At 40.9% G+C, this 24,978-nt stretch overlaps 1 long non-coding RNA gene across 1 annotated transcript; it reads right to left on the reverse strand.

The window, feature by feature from the left end:
* Window positions 1-1,361: 1,361 nt before the first annotated feature.
* LOC144589441 (uncharacterized) lies at window positions 1,362-24,816 on the reverse strand. The gene is made up of 2 exons (XR_013545537.1): window positions 17,366-24,816; window positions 1,362-14,413 (listed from the first exon to the last, which is right to left on the reverse strand). It is a non-coding gene; the product is annotated as an uncharacterized LOC144589441 (long non-coding RNA).
* Window positions 24,817-24,978: the final 162 nt, after the last annotated feature.

The following is a 24,978-nucleotide window of genomic DNA, read 5'->3' on the forward strand; positions in this document are numbered from 1 at the left end:
CTTTATCATTTCCGTAAGATCTTCTTGTTTCAGTACCACCTGACTTTTCCAATTTTTAGCATAAAGAATTCTAGCTGCAGTAATTATATATATAACTATACATTTCTTTGCTTTATCTATATTATATGGTATCATACTTAATAAAAACAGTTCTGGGGTTAATGGAACCTTACACAGCAATATTTGTTGTAACACAGTATGTACTCCTATCCGATATTGTTTTGTTACTCTACAAGACCACCACATATGATAGTAGCTTCCCACATGTGTTTCACATTTCCAAGAGCTATTTGATACATCTGTATATATCTTTGACAATTTTTCAGGAGTCATGTGCCATCTGTAAAACATATATGTTCTCTTTAAAGTTAACCAATTTTGTGAGCTTTATATTATTTTGCCATATTTGTGACTATTGATCGCTATCAATATTGTGTCCTATGTTATGTGCCCACTTAATCATACATTCTTTAACCATCTCATCTTGCATTTTAATTTCTAACAAGTGGTTATACATTCTCTTAATATTTTATCTTTTGAGCCTAGTAAAGCTTTATCAAATGTCGTTTGTTCTAGATAGAAACCCTCTATTCTATGCTATATCTGGATTCAAGCTGTGTTCTGGACCACCAGTCTATATATATATATTCTGTATTTTCAACTCTTCTTTAGACTTTAGCTCACAGTCCTTTTTCAGTAAGTCTTGGTATCTTAGGAGCTTGGCTTTCGTCATTAGATTAGGTTGAGTAAAGGCCTCTGTAGGTGATACCCATACGGGTATTTTTGCTAGATTTGTTGGATAGTCTTTGTCCAGGTTCCTAACAAAGCGCTTCTTATCATATGTGAATTAAAATGTTTTTGTTCTTTATCTTTCTTATACCACAGAAAAGCATGCCATCCACACTGCAGATCATGACCTTCCAACTTGTGTAATCTATCATTTTCCAAAATTATCCATTCTTTTATCGAGTCTAATACGCATGATCTATAGTACAAAACCCAGTCTGGAAGACCAAAACCTCTGCCCTCTGTTTGGCATCTTGCATTGCTTTAATTTTAATTCTTGGTTTTTTACCTTGCCATACAAATCTCATAATTCTTCTTCGTGGCCTGAAATAAAAATTAAACTTTGGGCAAGACATTCATTTTAATAGTTGCAATTCTTCCCATCAATAACTGTAATTTGTCCCATCTCTCCAAGTTGCTCTGTATTTCTTTAATCAATTTCATGTAATTATCTTCAGATAATGTGCTTGTCTGCTTTGTAATTTGAATCCCTAGATATCTAATTCTCTTTTCCTCTTGGAAGTTAGTCTTTTCTGTTAAGTTCTGTCGTTCTTGTTCTCATATTTTGACCAGTATTTTTGTTTTCTTTTGGTTTATTCTCATTCTTGCCACTTGACCAAAATTTTCCAATATCTCTATCAGGTCTTCTATTGAATCCAATGGATCTTCCAATATAATGACTAGATCGTCTGCAAAGGCTTGTAGTTTATAAGTGTGGCCTCTTACTTTCAGTCCTTTTATTTTTATCTCTGATTTGTTCAGTTGCTATTTCTAGGGTAAGGAAAATAGTAATGGTGAGAGTGGACATCCCTGTCTAGTACCTTTCTGTATCTGTATTTCCTTTGCCAACTATCCATTAATTTTCACTTTTGCCTTTTGCTGAGTATAAATTGCTTTAAATAATTTCAAGAATCTTCCTGCAATTTGTAGTGCTTCCAGCTGATATAACATAAAATTCCAATCCAGATTATCAAAGGCTTTCTCCGCATCCAAAAATATCATAGCCATCTGTTTCTCTGGATGTGCTTCATAGTATTCTAGAGAATTTAAAATTATCCTTCTATTATTTTTCATCTGTCTTTTTGGAAGAAATCCAGATTGATATTGATGTATTAGCTGTAATAAAATTCTTTTCAGTCTAGTTGCCAGCATAGTAGCATATATTTTATAATCCGCATTCAACAGTGAGATCAGTCTATAGTTTTGAATTTCTTTTCCTTCCGTGTTTTCTTTGTGAATAAGGGAAATTACCGCTTCTGTCCATGTTGGTGGAGATTTTCCCTCTTCTTCAACACATCCCAGAAGTTTCTTATATGGGTTAAGTAATACATCTTCCAATTCTTTATAATATTCTGCTGGGAGACCATCTGGGACTGGTGCTTTCCCATTTTTTGTTTGTTTGTTTTTTGAGGGCTTCTATAATTTCTGCATATGTTAGGCTCATTTAAGGACTGAATTTGTTCTTTGGTCAATCTCATTTTGTTATGTTTCCATATATATTCTTTTTGAGCTTCTTTATCAACTTCCTTTTTCTTGTATAAATTCCGATAAAAATCCTCCGCAATATTTTTTATTTCCTCTTGTTTAAATTTTTCCATCCCTGTTTCATCTTTCAATATTCTTCTTGTTTTCTTCTCTTTCCTCAGTTTGTATGCTAGCCATCTCCCCGGTTTGTTTGCCTTTTCAAAAAAGTTTTGCTTCGCAAATCTAAGCTTCTTTGCGATTTCTTTGGTAAACAGTATAGTTATCTGGTGTTGTATAGATTTTATCCTCTCTTTCAATTCTGTATTTGTCGGATTTTGTTTCAGCTGGATTCATCTGAAGCTAATCTGCTTTCCAACATATATTTTTTCTGTCTTTCTTTTCTTTTCCTTTTTTTTTCTTTTTTTTTCTTTTTTGTTTTGGCTGCAAATCTTATAGCTATTCCTCTAAAAAAGGAATGGCAGACCACTATGCAAAACATATTAACTACAGGATTCCAACAAATAAATGAACGTCTTACCCAAATAACAGACCAGATGAAGGAGATGAAAACTGAATTAACCGAAGCCAAGCAACAGATAACAGAAATGAAAATGAGGACACAAGATATCGAGGAAAAAGTGAAAGTCACTGACACCAGGTTGGAGCAAACTGAAGAAACACTACAGGTAACACAGAAGAATCAAAAACGATATGACGATAGGTTAATAATGTTAGAGATGGGGAGAGCGTTGAAAATAGTAAGATTTCAAAATGTACCAGAAAAAAGAAGGTGAAGATCTAGAAATATTAATGAGTGAGGCATTGGCTCCAGAAATAGAAATGGACGCAGCAGAATTTCGCCAAAGTCTAGAAGCAGCCTACATGGTGAGTACATCATTTATCAGAAAGAACAAGCTTCCTAAAGAAATTCATGTAAGATTTACAAAGAAGGCAATTAGAGATAAAGTTTTAAGAATCTCACAAGGTAAACAACTGATAATAGAAAGCAAGAAAATCAATGTTCTAAAACAAATTCCTTGGCAAATGAGACAGAGAAGGAAGGAGTATTCCTCTCTGGTATCGCTACTTCAACAAAATGGAATCTCATATAGATGGCTAATACCATAGGGCTTATTCTTTAGGATAGATCCACAGAGATATAACTTCTCTGATTAAAGCACAGGATTTTATGGGGAAAAATGAAAAGAACCTGAAAATACAAGGTGAAAGAGAGAAGGAGAGGAAACCAGAAGAAAGATCTCAGGAGAAACCAATGCACTCATCACAATCAGAATCCGACACAGAGTTAGGAGAACATGAAGTAGTTGAGTCAAGATGTACCTGAAGCATGACAAGGAAAAAACAGAAAGGGAATAATCTACAACAAGATGTCTAGAAAACAAATGAAGATTTTTTCAGTTAGCGTAAATGGCCTAAACTCACCTCACTAATGGAAAAAGATTCTTCTACAATGGCAGAAACAGAAATCTGACATTATTTGTATTCAAGAAACTCATATGAAAAGAGCAGACTTGAAACTGTTAGAATGGCCAAGGTTAGGAAAATTATTTGCAGCCTCGGATGTAAGTAAAAAGAAGACAGTTGTGGCTATGTATATTAAGAAAGAATTAGAACCTAAACTGATTTTTGCCTCAGACAATGGAAGGATATTAATGGTGGAAATTCAAAGAGAATCAAATAAATTGCTAATTGTTAATATCTGTGCACCAAATAGAAGTCAAGAAAATTTTTTAAGCAACTGCAATTAGAACTGATAAATAAGGAATATGTTTATTACTGTGTGATAGAAGATTTTAATGCTGTCTTTAATAAAGAACTAGACACAAAATCAGATAGAGTAACTAAAAAAAGAGAGGTGCCATTTCAAGAAACTTTTTACAACTGGCAGAAGAAGTGAACATAGATGCTTGGAGCACATGTAATCCAAAGACAAGAGACTACACTCTCTATTCTATTAGACACAAATCATGGTCAAGAATTGATGCATGATGGATCTCAACAAGCTTAATGAAAGAATGGGAACACATAGATATTTTACCTAATATATTCGCAGACCACAATCCAATCTCATCACAATTGGGTAGTCAATCAAGAGAATTTAATTGGAAGCTTAATACTGTGCATCTAAAAAATGAGGACTTCAAGAAGCAAGCAAAAGAAGAAATGGACCTCTTTTTTAAACAGAATATAAGGCCAGAAACCTTGATTATTATGGCATAAATTATATTTGATGGAAGGAAATTTTGCTTTTGCATTTATTGATTAGAGATACAAACGCATAGTCCTAAAGCTGTGTTCTTAATCTACGGCTGTTAGGTGTCCCATGCTGCATCAACTTGCCTCCCAACAAATCTTTATGGTGGTACCTGATATGTTGTGGAGTACTATGGGAAATGTTTATTTAGTTGATGCAGGTCATTGACTAAGCCAGTTGGACCACCTCATTACTATGGGCTGGGAGTATAATCTAGAGCAGTGGTCCCCAACCTTGGGCCTCCAGATGTTCTTGGACTTCAACTCCCAGAAATCCTGGCCAGCAGAGGTGATGGTGAAGGCTTCTGGGAGTTGTAGTTCAAGAACATCTGGAGGCCCAAGGTTGGAGACCACTGATCTAGAGTATTCTCAGTCCTTTTGTGATAGTACATTACTTCAGAGGCAAATTTGTCAGCTCTTCAATGATCTTTAAAGAAAGGCCTCCTGGTAGCCTTCCAAGGTTATTCTACTTAAAAGCTATTATTTATTTTATATTTTAATTCAGTCTCATTAAGACAACTTGAGGGACTGAGAAATGTTGATTTGGAAATGAGTATTGCCTCTTTTTACAAGGGACATGGTGGTGCTGCGGGTTATATCGCAGAAGCCTCTGTTGCAGCGTCGGAAGACCAGCAGTTGTAAGATCGAATCCACATGACGGAGTGCACTCCCATCGCTTGTCCCAGGTCCTGCCAACCTAGCAGTTTGAAAGCATGTAAATGCGAGTAGATAAATAGGTACCACCACAGTGGGAAAATAATGGTGTTCCATGTCTATTCGCGCTGGCCACTTGACCATGGAAACTGTCTACGGACAAATGCTGGTTCTACGGCTTGGAGACGGGGATGAGCACTGTGCCCTAGAGTCAGACATGACTGAACTAAATGTCAAGGGGAACCTTTACCTTTACTATTACCTCTTTTTGCAAATGTAATTTTTAAAATGTATGATGAAAACTATCTTACATTATTGTCTCTTTTTTTCCATTCAGAAACCTGAATTTTTGCTTTGTTTCGTGAGTTTTGGCCATGTGGTTTTGGTAACTGGCTTGGAAAACAATTGATTATAATTTTATAATATGTCATAACATAGATATTAGGTGACAGACTGCAGTCTTATGCACATATAAAACTAAGCCCTGTTAAAATCAATGGAGCTTAATTCTAAGTAGATATGTACAGGATCGCTGTGTTAAGCTTCATATTTTAAGCACCACTTGGCCCTTGGGTTCTTGCATGCTCAGTAGGCCTAAGTGTTTTGCCTTCAATTCTCAGTAGAACTTGTACTTCATAATAATGATTGAAATCCAGTAGTTGCAATTAGAATAAGCTAATTGGATTAGTGGGGATTTAGTGAGTCAACTCCTCTATAAATTCCATTGATTCAGTGGGTCTACTGTAGTGATTACTCACTTCTGGATTCCAGCCAATATGTATTGCTTGACTATATACAAACAAATGCTCTACCAAGATTAATGTTAGTAACAAATACTTTGTCAGCCAACTAGCAGCAAGCTAGTTTTGTTTTACTTTTTAATCAACTGAGATTGCAGTCCTCCATTTTCTGGTGATAAGACTATGTTTAATGGGACTTCTGTGTAAGGATTGCACTGCATATTCTATTTAAAAGTATAAATAAAGATATGTTGGAAATGCTGAAGGAGGTATAAAATCATCAGCCAAATAGCTGAGAACCACCACTCACAGTTAAAATGGATGGCCACCTATATGCTTTCTTATATACCTCCCTTGTTAGAGATACACACTGGGACCAGAATATCCTTAGTAAACATTCATCCATAGCTTTAATTTCTGCCTGTTAATCACAGTAATAGTTGACTATCAATTAGTTAATTATTTCTTTATTTGTATCAGAGCACTGCACAGCTTAAAATTATGGATATGGAGATATATAAATTATAGGTAAAATTAAAAACAACTTGAAATGTTAGGATAATTAAGACCGTTTTTGACCAGAAGTGGGTTACTTCAATAGTGTTATCTCAGCCATTTACTAGATCTTTCATACACAATGTGGGGCATAAACTGCATTCATTGATTGAATTTCTACACATTCACAGAAAATTTGTCCTCTATTCAAGTAGCCTCATTTCACTTGACTATTCTTTGATCTTCCTACTTCACTTTGAAGTCTATTAAGTGACTTCCAGATAGTCCAGCCAAAGACTTCTCCTGTAGGGAGACACTCTTCAGCAGTCATCCATTCGTCAAGGTGTGTTCTTTTGTTCTCCATAGGTTTAGCCTAGTCTCTTCTGGTTTAATATTTAGCTTGAGCAGTTTTCCTCTATTTTTGCTGTCATCTGGACTCAAAAGGGTGGTGCCCATGAAGTGGATGGGTTTTCTGTTCTGTTAGCTCATTCATGATCAGCTAGCATCTTTCAGTGTACTTGCCAGCCAAATAATAGACTTTTTTCAATGAGGATAGGCTTTAGGCAACTAGTAACAGTTCTGCATGATGTATTATGAGCTACATGACACGTGCTGATTTAAAATATATGGTAGTAGCATATTCTGCTGTAGAGTAGCACAGGGACAAAGCTGTTGTTCATATTGATAGTGAGTGTGCACCCCAGTCTGATCCAGACAGTTTCCTAAGTAAGTTATGTCTGGCCTCAACTTCCTGCTTGGTGTTTAGACAATTTTTGTAGGCCACAGTTCAATCCAGAGAGATGCCCAAATACTTTGGTATAGGACAATGTTCGCAAACATTGCCTTCCTACATAACTTAAGAGTTTCCTCTCTGCTTCTCTAAGTGGAAGAAACATACCTTTAAAAAACGGTTTGGTTTTAGCTGGTTGTTTTTATAATATAAGGGGAAATCTTCTAATGCAGGGGTTAGCTGGTGCTCAATGACCACAAAGGTTTTCCCCTGAACTGTTAAGGCAAGATCATCAGCATAAATGAAACTCCTGAAGCATGGAAATGTTGGTTGATCATTTGTCTAAATGTTAAAAAGTAATGGTGCCAGGAAATTGTTGTTGTAAAGTCTTATCCAACTCTTCGTGACCCCATGGACCAGAGCACGCCAGGCCCTCTTGTCTTCCACTGCCTCCCGGGGTTTGGTCAAATTCATGTTGGTCAGCTTCATGCCAGGACAGTACCTTGTGGAAAACCATTCCTTTGATTTATCCAGCAACAAAGAATCTTTGCTTTTAAAGTAGAACAGTGACCATTTCTGTTAGACTATAATCTTTAGTAAGGAGGTAAATCTTTCTGAGTAGCAATTCATGGTGGACAGTATTATATGCTGCTGTAAGATCAACAAATGCTGTTCCAGTTATTTATGTGTTTCAAAACCAAAGTCTATATGCTGGGTTAGTTTTATGATTCGAGCCATATAACTCTTGCCAGGTCTAAAGCCTGTCTGTTCTGTAATTAGAAGAGGTTCAATTTTAGGGGCTAGATAGTTTAATATCTATCGTTCATTCAAACATTTTGTGTAAGTGGCATAGTTGGAAGACTGGTTGTAGCTTTTGGAGTCTGGTGGTTCTATGGCTGGTTTTAGTACAGCAATTACTTTTAATCTTCTGCCATATTTTTGGAATTTGTTTCTTCGTCCAGCGGTTATTAAAGAGCTGAAGGACCCATTCATTTGTGTTTTGCCTGAAATGTTTAATTTGATTGATTTGGATATCATCAAGTCCCACCGCTTTGTGATTCCTACATCTTCTTATGGCTTCTTCAGGTTCCGCCAATGTGAAGGCAGCAGAAAGTTCACTGGATTCACGCTGAATATCCCTTTGACATTTTAATTGTATTAGGTGTTGGTTGATCTTCCCTACCAGGAGCAGCTGGTGTGCTATTTGAATGGGGTTTATATTTGCATACCAGGTCCTTTTGTTTGGATCATTGTTCAGTCTTTTCAGTAGTCTCTAAGGTTTCTGGTAGAGGGGCAGCCTAAAGCACCGCTGCCTCTAGCATTGTTGTAAATGTTTCCCAGTTGTCTTTTTTAAAATTATATCTCCCGTGGAATGGTATACATTGAGGTTGTATGGCTGAGTAGATCTGACATACAGTGGGACTGAACTGAGTGTTTGGGATTGGATTACCCACACTCTTGATGGCTGGGCTATATGCTGACTAATAAAAATTAGATCTGGATTGTAGCCTCTCTGCCATCTGCCAAAGTTAAATGAACTGGGTAGTTTAGGATCATATATAAGACACATTGAATGGGGTTCTGCTCATTTTATAACAACTTAACCATTTTCATCATCATGTTAATAGGACCAAATGTTTCTGTGGCTCTTGAAATCTCCAACTAGGAAGCAAGGGTTTTGGTTTTCCATATTAGATGGCTTCTTAAAGCAGAATGAGAGACATGGTGGCGCTGCGGGTTAAACCGCAGCAGCCTCTGTGTTGCAAGGTCAGAAGACCTGCAGTTGTAAGATTGAATCCACGCGACGGAGTGAGCCCCCATCGCTTGTCCCAGCTCCCGCCAACCTAGCGGTTCGAAAGCATGCAAGAATGCAAAAATGCGAGTAGATAAATAGGTACCACCTCAGTGGGAAGGTAAACGACATTCCATGTCTAGTCACGCTGGTCACATGACCATGGAGGACTGTCTACGGACAAACGCTAGCTCTATGGGTTGGAAACGGAGATGAGCGCTGTAGCCTAGAGTCAGACACAACTGGACAAATTGTCAAGGGGAACATTTACCTAAAGCAGAATGGTATATTAAGTGTTTTATAAATCAGTGTTACTATACATACAGCCAGTTCAACTGTCAAGATTTCTACGATGGGGTGCTGATAAGTATTGAGCATTTCCCAGAAAAAATTGAGCTAGGAAGCTGTAACTGCCACACTATTCTACATATTCCCCCAGGAAGTCAATGCACTTGCGACATCTGTCCTGCAGCTTCTTAAGTCCCTGCAAATAAAATTCTTCCGACTGCTGGTGTAAGCATTCATTTGAAGCATTAGTTGCCTCCAGAACACTCCCAAATTGTTGTCCCTTTAGGTGTTTTTTGACTTTGGGGAACAGATAATAGTCAGAAGTAGCCAGGTCGGGAGAATAGGGTGGATGGGGCATCACTTGAAAGCCTAAGGACATCAGTTTTGCCATTGTTTCACCTGCAGCGTGTGATGAGGTGTTGTCATGCAACAGGATGACACATTTGGAGAGCTTTCCTCGATGTTTCTCCTTGATGTTTTGCCTCAACTTCGTCCATAAAGCACAGTAATATTTTGCATTGATGATTGAACCCTGTTGGAGGTAGTCCACCAGCAGAACTCCCTTCTTATCCCAAAAAACTGTTGCCATTTTCTTCGGCACCGACCTTTGCACTCGGAACTTCTTTGGCCTTGGGGAACCACCGTGTCCTCCATTTCTTAGACTGTTCCTTTGTCTCAGGATCATAAGAGTAGATCCATGTCTCATCACCCAGTTTGCCCAGGAAATCTGACTCATTTCTTGCAAAATGTTCCAAAACATCCACAGATGACTCCACACGTTCCCTCTTTTGTTCGGTTGTCAAAAGTTTGGGGATTCACTTTGCTGCCAGCTTTCTCATTTCCAAGTCGTTGTGGATAATGGCATCAACTCTCTCACGTGATATTCTCAGATATATAGCAATACTTCTGGCTGATATTCAGCGGTCTTCCATGATCATGTCATGGATGGCTTTCACATTTGCAGGCACAGAGACAGAAACAGGTCTTCCATGATTTTCTCACTTTCAACACCGAAATGACCAGTTTTAAAATTGACAACCCAACGCTTAACTGTTGCATATGAAGGGCCACTGTCACACATAGTTTGTGACATTTCATCATGGATCTGCTTTGCACCTTTCCCTTTGAGAAAGAGGAACTTGATTATGGTCCTATGCTCTTCCACATTGAACTTTTCTGGAGGTGCTGCCATGTTCACTTTGGATCTGAACATGAAAGTTAAGTTAAGATCATAGGTAGTTGATTTTTGCACCATTGAATACAGACAAATTGGCCAATACACCTACAATTTATAGCTTCCTAGCTCAATTTTTTTTCTGGGAAAGGCTCAATACTTTATCAGCACCCCCTTGTACGTTGTCCTCTTCAGGACAGTCTGTTGAGTGGACCATAATAACTGGTCTTACAAAAATGGCACTTCCATTTTGGTTGTGGGGTCTTTCAGCAACTGTAGACACATCCTAGGAGGGGACATAGAAGCAGCCTCCCTGAGAATGGGAAAGCATTGTGCATACACTCAGGTGTCCCCTTGGCAATAGCATGCAGTGAGCCAACCCTTCACTTCCAGAAGTACTGTATCTTGTATTATTTTACTAAAATCCCTATATTCTCTTCTACAGTTTTGTGTATTGTTTCATCTTTTAAAATTATTACTTTAAAGCATAAAGCACCCATACGTTTGCTTTATATTTTTATTATGTGTTTGTTCTTCTGGATCTCTTCTCATTGCTCAGAGCACTGCAAATACTGTAAGCACTTTAACCATTCTGCAGTTACTAGGCTTTATGTAGTACAGAGTTGCCTGTGTAGCTGCTTTTTTCATCAATTCACATGTTTTCAGTTGAATGATAAAAATAGCTTTTCATTTTATATTGGTAAATAGACTTCCCCTCTTGCATAGCAGCCCTTTCCGCTCCCTGACAGTACTTGTTTTTAATATCAAAATTCATGCAGTAGTCTAAAGCACTAAAACTTGAAACCAGGTTCTTGACATTTCAGATCTCAGAATATGAAATCGTTGATGCAAAGTTGGATTGACTTTTCATGGATCCTCTTTATTGAGACTCTCTGGGAAGAAATTGAAAAGCTGTATCTGGCAACTATTGTAGGTTTTGTATTTTCCAAAGACTTTAATGAGTTGTTAGACCACATTTACAGAACAGTCTCTAATTGGTGCTTTTTACACATTTGCCATTTTGCCAAGATTTGGAGAAGGGGGGGGGAAGCTTGGGGGGTCACAAATGCAAATCCACAATGCCATTACATTTCACATCTGTGCACACAGACCTAAAAAACTTCAGTGTATGACTGTATTTGCAGTTCTGGGCAACAGGAGATACAGTTCCGATTATGTACATTAATGGTTACAGACTATGCATGAGCAGAACCATTATGGTTCAGTAAATAACTGTTCTATACATTGCAAGGGGCACACACTCTCTGCTAACTGAGCTGCTAATTTTCTGTTGATCTGATTTCCCACTTTGTGGTCTACAGTCTTGGCCATGTCTGCAGATTTTTAGTGAGATCCTGCTATAAGGTTACAGCTTGCTGATGAGTCCTCTTAAAACATTTGTATTTGAAAACATGTTTTTCCACAATGTAAACACAAAAGCTACGGTAACCTTTCTCTGACCTAGGTAGCATTTAATTTGGCAGCAGCAATACCCTATGTTTTTGTACTTAATTTTGTGTTGTCAAGTAAATTCTTATGTTGACACTTTCCAGAGTTTTCTAGCTAGAGAACATTCAGAAGTGATTTACCATTCCCTCGTGCTACATAGGATGGCTCTTCTTCCAGGAGGCACAATGAGAAATCTAACTCCCAAACTTTGGCCCCAAAGCCAGATACCTAAACCAATGGAATGTTCAGCCAGCTATTTGTAGTTAGCTCTTTTTTAAAAATCTCTTTTAGTTCTTGGATTATCGCAATCACAGTAGTAAACAAAAATATACTGCCACTGTTTCAGTTAAGTGGAACAAATAGTATCAGAGAGAAAGCTGGTCACCTTATAGCAGGGTAACTAGATTAAAACCACTAAGCACTGACCACTTTGATATTCTAGGGGAAGTATATCTTTGCTTTGTCCAGTACTGCACTAGATTGCTTTTCTCCCCACAGTGACAAGACACGGGAAAGATAGCTTAATCTGCAAGAGCAGTGACTTGCCTATGAGTTGCATGCCTTAAGCTACATCAATTGGTGATCTCAAGTCATTATATCAAACAGACCTACAGAAGTGTTGCCATAACAAATCCCCACTTATTCATTAGGTCTACTCTAGCTGGGCCTGACAATAGGCCCTTTAACATATATTTAACACTAAATTGTGCTGCTTGATACAGAATAAAGATTTGCAGCTTTTGTAAAGCAACTCAGCTTTGCCAGCAAGTCACTTTTAATAGCGTAATTGTTAATTTTTTTCATTTATTGGGGTGCAAAAGACTAACCATCAATTACATTGATGGAGAAGAACTGCTAAAAGGCCTAAGGAGGGCATTCAATTATGACTCTGTTTTAATAACTACAGTAATGTTGAAAGTTTCTTATTACGGGTAGGTTATTAGACTCATCAGTGTTGCTTCCACTTGAACAGACAAAACATTTATCCAGCTGCACACTCAATCATGTAGAATCCAAAGAGATCTTTATGTACCCTGAAAGGACAACAGCAAAATCCATTTTATCTTGTTCTCTTATCTCTAGACAGTTTTCAATTTACTTTCAATGAATGTTTCCTTTACTCGTTTGCTTAAGTTTTGGTCAAGAGCAATTCATACATTGCTATTTCATTGAACAAGGAATATTGATTAGCTGCTTTCTACAATGTGTGAGAAATATTAGAAATAAAAAAAATGTTTGATTTCGCTAACATTTGTAATTTTGATATTTGAGAAAGAAGATAACTATATGTTTATAAGGAGTAAATACATTGCTGTGTATTCAATGGATAGGATTTGGGCATGATGAAAAATTTAGTTTTCATATTAGACAGAAAAAAAGAACTAAATTGATAATGCTCTAATGAGAGAAAATGTGTCCCTTGAATAAGCAGAATTTCTAATCATGACAATAGTTTCACAAAGGTTTTAAAAGAACTGCCTTCTTAGCTTTGTTTTCCAAAAGATAATCTGTCTTTTGTTTTTATTCCATGGTCCTTTGAGGCTATCATTTATACCATTTATCAATTTCTGTATCTGTGTTTTCATTGTAATCAAGAATATTTCACACAGAACTGCTTATTGTCTATTTACGATATTTATCCCAGTTTAAAAATTGGATGGTGACTAGACCAGCGTTTCAAACATCCACCAGCTTTGGAATTCCCAATCTTAGTTATATTTTCTTAATTATTTTTGGTCTTGTGTATTTTGAGATATTTTATATGAGAAACTTTGGTGTGCTATTAAGATTTTCTCCTTGCTGGTTTTGTCTTCTTTTTTTTACATGTGTTCGTGCAGTCATTTATCCACACTAGATATGTTCTTCGTGGTCTCTGTGAATGCACACGAATGGGTTTATTCTGTGTCTGCGCAGAACCTCTCAGAAGTTTCAAGAGCTTAAAAACATGATTAGTGGGATGTTCGCCCAAGGAGCACATGCTCTGCCCGCCTGAAATCGCCTCAGTTTCTTTTAGCCGCCATTTAAGTCAGAGCTTCTTGACGACTAGAGCAACTAACTTTTCAGTTGTGATCACCTATCATCTTTTATGCCTCTATAGGGTTCATTTTACTCCTTGTTGATGTTTCCCTGTGAGTTTTTCTTTTCTTTTTCATACTTTTGTTTTCCCACCCTCTCTCTCCCATCTTTTTATGGCCCCTCGGGGTCCATTCAAGCGGTGCGTGTCTTGTTCAAATAAAATCCCCCTGTCTGACGGTCACGACCACTGCCTTTTTTGTTTGGGGGAACAACACCGAACTCAATCTTGCCCAGAGTGCAAGAGACTGACTAAACCAGTCCTCAAACTCAGGCTTCAGCGTCTCCGCTCCTTTCTTTGGGAAAGACCCCTCCAACCAACCACTTCTTCCATGGAGCCTACCTCGAATCCTGTACCCAGGCAAGAATTACTGAATCTGTGTCGGACCCGACCACGCCATTTCCCAAACTGAAGGGACCTTCAAAATCCTCATCGAAGTCAAAATCGGCATTGGTATTGAAGCCATCCTCCACATGGCCTCAGGATCATTCATCTAAAAAGAAGAAGGAGCACATTAAATCCAAGAAGGTTTAAAAAACCATTCAAGCCTTCTCAACCTCTTGAAGCTTCATAAGATCTCCCTTCACCAATATTGGAGGAATCCTCGAGAGATGTTCCCAACTCATTGTCGGAAGAGGAGGCCAGGCTCCTGTTTCCATAACATGCCTTTCACCTAGTCTTGGCCTCTCAGTAGTTGATGTTCCTTCTAGCTCATTCTTGGCACATTCTAGCCCTATATCTCCAGGGCAGGCAACAATCATCCAGCTCTCTAAATCAGACTCCTCTTTCCATCAGTCTCCCCCTCGCAAACATTTGCCAAAGAGGTGTAATCTTTCACCACTTTACCAAGATCCTCCACATCGAGAGATCTATAACATCCATAAGCTGTCTCGACATCATCTTCCTTTTGAGTATCGAGACCCTTACCATGGGGGATATAGTCAGTCTTGACACCATGAGGACATCAATCCGTATCCAGAGACCTACTACTATGATGAATCGAAGAGGATTTGATATTCACACACTTATCCACCTGAGTCTTCGCCATTGATGTCACCACCTTGACACCACCATCAGTCTTGTCAACCAAAGTCTCAACCCATAGCAACAGGCTTGATCCCCTCTAAATCAGCTCTCAAATGCCATTCTTCTCAGCCATCTGACCAACCAATATCCAAACGTTCCCATACATCCTCCATACCAAGCACCACCTCTGCCTCCCAACCTAGCACCACCCTTTCCCAGGTTTGTTCCTCATCTCTACAAGTCACCACCACATATAGAGGACCTCTTCATGCTTTGGCTGATTTCGATATGGGCTTATCCACTCACTCTATTCCTACAACTCAGACCACCCATTCAAAACCTCAGCATCAATCTCCTTCTTCTGACTTGGTAACTTCTGGTATACATCATCCTCTTTCCAAAGCTTCTCAAGAGTCCCCATTGAACTTGCCCACACCTGATTCTGATGTGGCAGACAACCATCCACCTTCTCCATTGGAAGGCTTCACTTCCTACTCTCAACTTATTCTCCGTATGGCAGTCTCTTGAGCTCAAGGTTGAGAAACCTCCATTACCGAAGCATTACCTCGTGTTTGATAATATAAATCAGGACAAGTCTCCACCTCTCAGCCTAACCTTCATACCTGCCATGCTTAGCCTCATAAAAGAATCCTGGGATAAGCCACTGTCCTCTCTTCAAGAAAAGTTGAGAACCATTACAAACCCATGGTTCCAATACTTCATTCCTTACTAAACATCAAGCGCCTAAGATTATTGTTGAGTTGAACCAGTCGCTGACTCGAAATAGATCTTTGGTGGCTCCAACGAACATAGGAAGCAGAAAGATAGACATATTGGGACATCGTCTATGTTCCAGTTTTGGAATAAGGTACTCCCAATCTTGCAGGCATCTTTGGAGGATTCCCGAGCTTCACTTCTTAATATCCATCTTGTAGCTTCTATCCTGGCAAAACAACAGCGTATATCGGCCCATCATATAGCTGATGCTGCTTCAAAGGCCATGGCAACATCTGTTCCTTTTCGGTGTCATGCCTGGCTTCATTCAGCAGGCATTACAGATGATACCAGGTCTCGCAATAGAGGACCTGCCCTTTGACGGAGTAGGGCTTTTCAATGAAAAAATGGATGAAGTTATGGATAACCTCCGCAAGGTCAGGAAAACAGCTAAATCCTACTCCACCCAACAAACATATTGATGCCAACGACCCCAGTGGCGCTGACCCTCCATTTTCCACCAACCGTATCAACAACTGCAATACCATCGATACAAACTTTAGACATTGAAAAGACCCTTTACTGGGCCATCTACCTCCACATTGTCTACCTTACGACCCCAGCCTCGGGCTCAATGTCACCGAGCTTTCAATCGCCCCCAAAAGAAAGGGCGAACAATATATTTAACTTTCTCCCACTTGAGGTCAGCTACCATATACTTTTCTGCACATGCCTTTTCCCTTTCTTCCAAAATTGGTTCCGTATCACAAACAACCACTGGGTACTTTCCATCAGCCACCGTGGTTACATTCACAAATTCATAGAACTCCCTCCTGTTGGTCTCCTCAGACATACTCCATATTCTCCTGCTCTTTGAGATGAAGTCTCTCTTCTTCTACAGAAACAAGCTATTCACAGAGTTCCAAACCAAGATCTTCACACCAGCTTCTATTCCAGATACTTCACGGTTCCAAAATGAGATGAAGGCCTCCGTCCCATCCTCGATCTCAGATGCCTCAACACATACATCCAGACCAAATGCTTCCAAATGGTCACTCTAGACACAGTTATTCCACTCCTCTGTTCCAGAGACTGGGTTGTCATAATAGACATTCAAGACACATATTTTCACATTTTTATCCATCCTCATCATCACAAGTACCTCCGCTTCTACTTCGAGGGCATTGCTTACCAGTTTTGCTCCCTCCCCTTCAGCCTTTCCACTGGCTTTCACAAAATGCCTTGCGGCAATCACAGTATACCTCCACCTACACAGCATAAGTTTTCCCCTACATCTATGATTGGCTAATCATATCAGACTCTTATCAAAAGGCTCAAAAAGATAATCGCTTCGCTCTTCCCACACTAGCAGATCTCAGGCTCAATGTCAACTTTGACAAGTCTCCTCTCAGACTGCAGAATATACTGGGGCTTCCCTCAACTCATCCATGGCCAGTGCTTGTCTCCCCAGTGAGATAATAGACATATTGAAAACTGCATTACAGCACTTTCGACCCTTTGCATTGGTATCGGCTCACTTGACTCAACAACTGCTCAGCATTATGGCCTTGACAACGGCAATAGTCCAACATGCCAGACTCAAAATGAGATCTCTCCAAGCCTTGTACCTTTCTCTGTTCAACCCCACGGTTGACCTCCCTTCCAAACTGTCACTGGTCACTCCAGAGTTGGCTCATCAACTTACCTGGTGGACCTTTGTTCCACATCTCACAGTTGGCCGTCCTTTCTCTCCACTCCAGTTCACTGTCCAGGTCACCACCAACACCAGCCCCACTGGATGGGGTGCTCACTGTCAAGGTCACAAAATCCACAGTCAAAATGGAAGCAGACTTTTCACATCAACCATCTAGAACTTGCCATCAAAACCTTCCGTGCCTTTCATCCTCTCATAGTAGGTCAAGTTGTTCAAGTTGCCACAGACAATATGACTGCCCTTTACTATGTAAACAAACAAGGGGGCAGTCACTCACTTTCTCTTCTGTACCTCACAATTCATCTCTGGGAATGGTGCTATACCCACCATATTTTTCCCATCGTTGTCCACGTTGCTACTCAGGACCATGCCATAGCAGACCACCTCAGTTGCCTTATTTCTCATACCCACGATTAGGCACTAGACAATACAGTGTACATCCACCTTTGCCATCATTGAGACACCTCTACCCTAGATGTGTCCACCACAGAACACAACACCAAATGAGACCACTACTGCTTCAGGGCAGGAAAAGGATCAAACTCTAGGAGACGCTTTCATGGTCAACTGGGTATCCACCCTTCTCTACCTCTTTCCTCCCATTCCTCTAGCCCAGAGAACAATAATCTGACTCTGACAATTCCGCTCCAACGCCGTCCTCATAGCTCCTTGGTGGCTTCGTCAGCCTTGGTTCACCCAGATCAAGACAATGTCGATTGACCTACTTTGGCTCCCCCTCCTCCCTTATCATCTGCTGACCCAGAACAAGGGCAAAGTCTTTCACCAAGATCTGGAGTTCCTCCATCTAACAGTGTGGAGGATTCACCTTCTATAACGGCTGTTCTAGACAAAGCCAGGAAACCCTCCACTAAACTCTTGTGCTCTTACAAATGGAGAACCTTTTCCACCTTTGCTGCTTCCAAACGACTCTCTATAGCACCTGTCTCCCTAGACACTCTTCTTACTTTCCTTCTCCACCTTTTTCACCTTGAACTCTCACATTCCACCTTGAAGGTGTATATGAGGGGGTGCTGATAAGTATTGACCCCTCATATTGTAGCACACTAGTCACCAGGCTTGGATTCTTCTCGGCTATTCTCTCACCCTACTTTAAAGAGATTTTTAAAAGTACTCCACAACATTCGTCCTCCTCAAAGGCCACCACTCCCACAATTGTTGCTCCAAATCATCCTCCATGCTCTTACTCATCTTCCCTTTGAACCACTAGCCACTACTAATTTTAAATTTCTCTCACTTAAGACTCTCTTTCTCATCACTATTACGTCTGCTAGAAGAGCTAGTGAGCTGGCTGCTCTCAGAGCTGACACACCGTATCTCCAATTCCAACCTGACAAAGTCGCCTTGTATCTGGGTATTTCTTTCCTACCTAAGGTAGTTTCAGACTTCCACCTCAATCAACCTCTCATCCTCCCTTCTCTTTTCCCCTCTCCGACATTAGATCTAGAGTGCATGCTTCGTACTCTGGATGTCAGATGCTCCCTGGCCTTTTATGTTTCCAGGACAAAGACTTTCTGGAAATCTCCTTGTCTGTTCCTCTGCTATCAGGGTCCACACAATGGCTCTCCAGCTTCATCACAGACTATCCAGATTGATAGCTCAGTCTATTGCCTTGTCCTATGAACTAGCAGGGAGAGTGCCACCAGACAGTATTAAAGCCCACTCCACCAGAGCTGTCTGTACCTCTACCACTATTTTTCATGGTATAGACATCTCTAATATTTGTTGAGCTGCCACCTGGTCTACACCCTCCACATTTGTCACTCAGTATCGGCTGGACATCAGAGCTAAGAAAGAAGCTAGCTTCGGCAGGGTTGTTCTTACTTTCTTTTTGATGTGACGTCCCACCAACCGGTAAGTGAGCTTGCTAGTCACCCATTTGTGTGCATTAACAGGGACTACGAAGAAGAAAGAAAGGTTACTTACCTGTAACTATGGTTCTTCTAGTGGTCCTCTGTGAATCCACACGTCCTGCCTGTCCTCCCTCTGTCTGTCACGTTGTCATCTCTATTTGCCTTTCTGACAGCAGCAGACTTTCTAGCAACTGAGGGGGCTTCAGGCAGGTGGAGCATGCGCTCCATGGGAAAACGTCCCACTAATCTCTTGCCAATTTTATGAAAACACCACATCAACTTTGTGTCATAATGCCACAGTATCATAGCAGCTGCACAGCAGTAACACCCATTCTCCTGCAGCAACAGAACTAACAGTTATTGAAATTGATGTCAGAGACGTATAACCCAACAGCACCACCATGGAGGTGTTTCATAAGAGAGGGTGAATCAGGTATTTCAAGCCGGGTGGTGGGCAGTGGCAGGACACTCAACCGCCACAGTGACATAGCAGTAACATATCCCCACCCCCAATAACAGCAGTGTGTTACTAAAATATCAAGCTCCCACACTGGGAGGGGGACTTACTAGAGATCCAAGGAAGGAACAGTGGTATTTGTTTGGTTTTGTTTTGATTTATTACATTTTATCCTGCCCAACTAGTGGAAGAGCCACTGCTCTTGGCAGCTAACAGAACAGAAGGAAGTTAGGAGTAACCAAGTTACTGTACACAAACAGCCCTTGTGACAAATACATTTTCCTACTGCAAGAGAGACCTACTATCCTAGAGGAAGTAAGAACAAAACTGAGAACATTGGATGGCTAGGAGGATGGGCTTTCAATCAAGGGAAATGCCCACAGCACTTTCATCACCAATCATATCACAAAACACACTATCCACTGAAACGCAACATTGCAGAAGGAAAAGTTAACAATGGAAACAAGTTGAGACATGCTGCTGTAATTTTATTTTCTACTACTATGCTATGTGCCATCAAATTACTTCTGACTCATGGTGACACTATAGTGTATTTGTTCATAGATTGCCCAAATAGTTTGAACTCATGTCTCCTGATTCTCTATACCAGGGGTCGTCAACCTCCGGTCCGTGGCCCAGTGCCAGTCCGTTGGCTTGCTGGAACTGGGCCATGGATAAAAATCTCCATTGCCCTCACATGCCCATGCAGTGGGCATGTCGCGCCTGCTGTGGGCATGTGACGTGCTCACGGGGGGGAAGCGTTGCAGCCCGCGCCCATCCCCATGATGACATGAGGATGGCAAAAGCTCAGAATGAGCTTTTAACAAGAAACACTACAAGTAAGAGCTAGAGAGAAAGCATTCTTCAGGCAGGTGTATAGCAAAAGACAAAGAAAATAAATAGTGGCTCAGCTACCCAGTAAGGATGGAAGAGTGGTAACAGAAGACAAAGAAAAGGCAAAATTGCTTATTTCCTGCTTTGGCCCAGTCTTTTCCCAAAAGACACTCTATGACCTTCCAGGCAAATGTGTACAAATGAAGGGGACAGGATTGCAGCTTGACATTGATAAACAAATAGTCAGTGAATACCCTATAATTTTGAATGACTTCAGATCTCCAGGGCCTGATGAAATGGCCCAAGAGTACTGAAGGACTTGGTTGAAGAACTCTCAGAACTACTGTTGAAGTGCTGGATGATTGGAGGAGGGCTAACATTGTCCCTATCTTTAAACAAGGGCAAATTGCAAACCAGTCAGCCTGACATCAGTCCTAGGGAAAATTTTTGGAGATGATTATAAAGCAGTCAGTCTGCAAGCACCCTGAAAACAACTAAATAATAACTAGAAGCCAAGATCGATTCATCCAGAACAAATCTTGCCAGACTAATCTTATACCTGATTTGGTGTAGTGGATGGTGTAATGCAGTGGTCCCCGACCTTGGGCCTCCAGATGTTCTTGGACTTCAACTCCCATAAATCCTGGCCAGCAGAGGTGGTGGTGAAGGCTTCTGGGAGTTGTAGTTCAAGAACATCTGGAGGCCCAAGGTTGGGGATCACTGGTGTAATGGATTCAGGACGCCTAGGTTCAAATCACTACTCAGTCATGTAAATCTCACTTACCTTGAAAGCCCTATTAGGGTTGCTATAAGTCAATTCTGACTTGATGGAACACCACCACCACAACAACAAACCTCCCTGATAGATAGTGAGAATGCTTTAGATGTCATATATCTTGACTTAAGCAAAGTTTTTAACAAGGTGCCCCATGATATTCTGATTACGAAGCTAAATAGGAGGGGGCTGGATAGAAAAACTATCAAATGGATACACAATTGGTTATAGAACGGTACTCAGAGAGTGCTTTTCAATGGCTTATCCTCAACTGGAAGCCAGATTCAGTATTAGGGCACACCTTCTAACTGTTAGAGCAGTACAACAATGAAAGCAATTACCTCAAGGTGGTGGGTTCTCCAACACTGAGGCATTCAAAAGAAAGTTAGACAACTATCTGTCAGATATATGCTGATATGGACTCTTGCACTGAGCAGGGGGTTGGACTCAATAGCCTTATAAGCCCCTTCCAATGACACTTCTCTCTTCAACAATGCTGGGGGTACTAACCCCTCGTGTAGTTCAAAATCTGTGTATAACTTATGCTCAGAAAAACACAACTACCAAGCATAAACTTGATTAACAGACAAAGAGACAGACAGACTTCCCCTGACCACTATCACCCTCCCCAGCTGCCATGTAGGAGGTGCCATGGCAGGAAAGGGGGCCAGCCAGGCCACTGCCATTGGAATGGGGGGGGGGTTACTACACCAACAACAGCAGGGACCTTGGAAAGTCCAAGACCCACCTTTCTCAGACCACTTCCTGGAGGCAAATAGCAGCATAGTGTTTGACTATATTGAATATTTATTTATTTATTTAAAGAAATCTGTGCATAACTAAAACCTGCTGCTCGAACTAGTGCAATTCAAGAGAGAAGTGCACATTATTCTATGATTATATGATATATGCATTTGGAAGCAAGAAAGATTGGAAGATGTGTTCCTTAACCAAGACAGGGTAGGAAGCAATGGCAGCAGGAATCAAATAAATGTAACTTATTTTATCATTTTCTGGGGAAATTAGGAGGCACAGGTGATAGATGACAACTAAAAGTGTCAACAGGAGGATATACGAGTATTATTATCTTTAATATAAAAGTACAGCTTCTACATAAAGAAAAGGACCTCACTGTCCTTTCATAATTTTATCACCTTTCTCTGAAGCCCAACTTGGATCTGGTTATCAACTACATGTACTGCTCTGAATTTTTTTAACATGAAAGACTTTCATAGGATGCACAGGCTGCTGCATGTGCCCTTGCCTTGGTGTGTAAGTATGCATTTTGTGTAAGACCTTGCATTTAAAACAACAACAACAACAACAACAACAACAACAACAACAACAACAACAACAACAACAACAACAACAACAACAACAACAACAACAACAACAACAACACACTGGTGTGTGCTTACAAACCACACCTAACAAACTGTTAAGCATCAAGTGTAAGATGACAAATACACTTGTGGCTCTGTTTTGTGTGGAACAAGCTCTCAGCCAGCTTGATTAAGGAATCTAGAGCTGCTTCATCTTTTAGATAATCTTACACAAAACATAGCATGGGGAAGGAAGAATGGCTATTATATAAAATTTATTTTTAAACCCCCATGAGGCATCATCTGCCTGGAAAAGCATTCTGCTTTCTCACTGGAGTGCACTGCCTGATAGTGCTATCAGTAAAGACAAGAAAACCTCACTTTCAAATATGGTCAAAGAATTGATGCTGAAAATTGTGTTTTAAAGGGGATACTGTATTCTGACCCACTAACTGCCTTTGTGCAAGTTTTGGTGTGTATATGGTGAAATTAACGAATTCTTTTCCCCCAAATTGACCTGCATCCTGCTTCTGAAAGTACTAGACCTCCACCCAGCCGTAGGCAAAACATAAGCCTTGCCTAGGGATGCTTGAAAAGTACCTTAGTTAGTAGCAACACATTAATCTCTTATGACAAAAACAAGACCCTTACTTCTAAGCACTTCTGATCTGCCTTTGCAATCCCAGGTTCAATCACAGGTAGCTTGGTCAAGGTTCACTCAACCTTCCATCCTTCCAAGGTCAGTAAATTGAATATCAGTTTGCTTAGGGAGTAATGTATAGCCTGCATAATTTAATTGTAAGCTGCCCAGAGACTGCTGTAAGTGCTATGGGGCAGTATATAAGCAGTACACTTTACTTTGTTCTTGCTCTACTGAGTGGTAATCATGTGCTGCATGTATATGCCTACCTGCATATTTAGTTTGGCTGGAAATCCACATTTACCCCTGTTATCTAAGTCGTGGTAGGAGTGTATGTATAGGGGGAAAAGACTTGAAGAGAAGCACCCTGAGAACATGCTTAAAATACACTGCCTTTGAGATATCATGTCCTGTTAGAAATAAACTCGAATAAGTTTATTTTGGGCAGACAGGCCCCTGCTCTGCCCCCACTCCAAAATATTACATTAACTTGGCATTGGACAGACATATGCAAGTCCTTAAGGCTGGGTCTAATACTAAATGCACTCTGTACACCCTCCCAAAGCCTAATTTTGCAGCTTGAACTCTACAATGCATAACCACTCTCAGTGCCTTGTAGTGGAGGCTGGCGGGGGAGAGGGGAAGCGAGAAATAATGTGGTGCTACTTCCTCAAAGATTCTTCTGGCTTTTTCTTCCAGAGTAGATGGGTCATTAATTTCCTCAGTCTTGTTGTTCGTCGCTCAGTCGTGTCCAACTCTTCCTGACCCCATGGACCAGAGCACGCCAGGCCCTCCTATCCTCCACTGCCTCCTGGAGTTTGGTCAGATTCATGTTGGTTGCTTTGATGACGCTGTCCATCCATCTCATTCTCGGTCGTCCCCTTCTCCTCTTGCCTTCACACTTTCCCAGCATCAGGGTCTTTTCCAGGGAGTCTTCTCTTCTCATCAGATGGCTAAAGTATTGGAGCCTCAGCTTCAGGATCTGCCCTTCCAGTGAGCACTCAGGGTTGATTTCCTTTAGAATTGGCAGGTTTGTTCTCCTTGCAGTCCAGGGAACTCTCAAGAGCCTCCTCCAGCACCACAATTCAAAGGCATCAATTCTTCCTCAGTCTACCTTTGCTCTAATTGTATATTTATTTTCTGCAGGTGGGGCAGCAGTGGGATGTGGAACCTACTTGACAAAATATTCAGAAGTAGCAGACCTCACCTGCTTTTCATTTGGCACTTGTGATAGCCATCGGCCGCTGTCATTATACTTTGGCGATCCTAACTAAAAATTTTAGGCCAGAGTCCTGTAGTTTGCTAGACTTAAATTCTCCCGGCGTCAGTTACGGCTGCTCTCCTGGCCACAGATTTTCTGAGTCCTCGCATGTGGGGGGGGGGAGGGGAAGGAAGCCGGCCTGGGCTTTGGGGGCCGGGGCGCGGGAGGGGGAGAGGAAAGTGCACTTTCTGGGGGCGGCCAGCAGCCCGCTCACGGGAGCCTTGCGTTTGAAAGGCAACGACCGTCACCCTGGCGGCGGCATTCCCAACTTGCCTTTGCTTTCCGTTCCCTGTGCGGCCCTAGGGATGCGGGCGTGTTTGCTCCCAAGCAAATTCCCACCTTGCCTTAGGGCTCGCTCCCCCGCCCGCCCCCCCCGTTCAAGTGTGTCTACTGGGGGCCTTCGGGGGAGGGGCGGAGTGCCGCAGGTTGGGCCAGCGGACCTTC

The sequence above is a fragment of the Pogona vitticeps genome, chromosome 5, assembly GCF_051106095.1.
Source record: "Pogona vitticeps strain Pit_001003342236 chromosome 5, PviZW2.1, whole genome shotgun sequence".
NCBI lineage: Eukaryota > Metazoa > Chordata > Lepidosauria > Squamata > Agamidae > Pogona > Pogona vitticeps.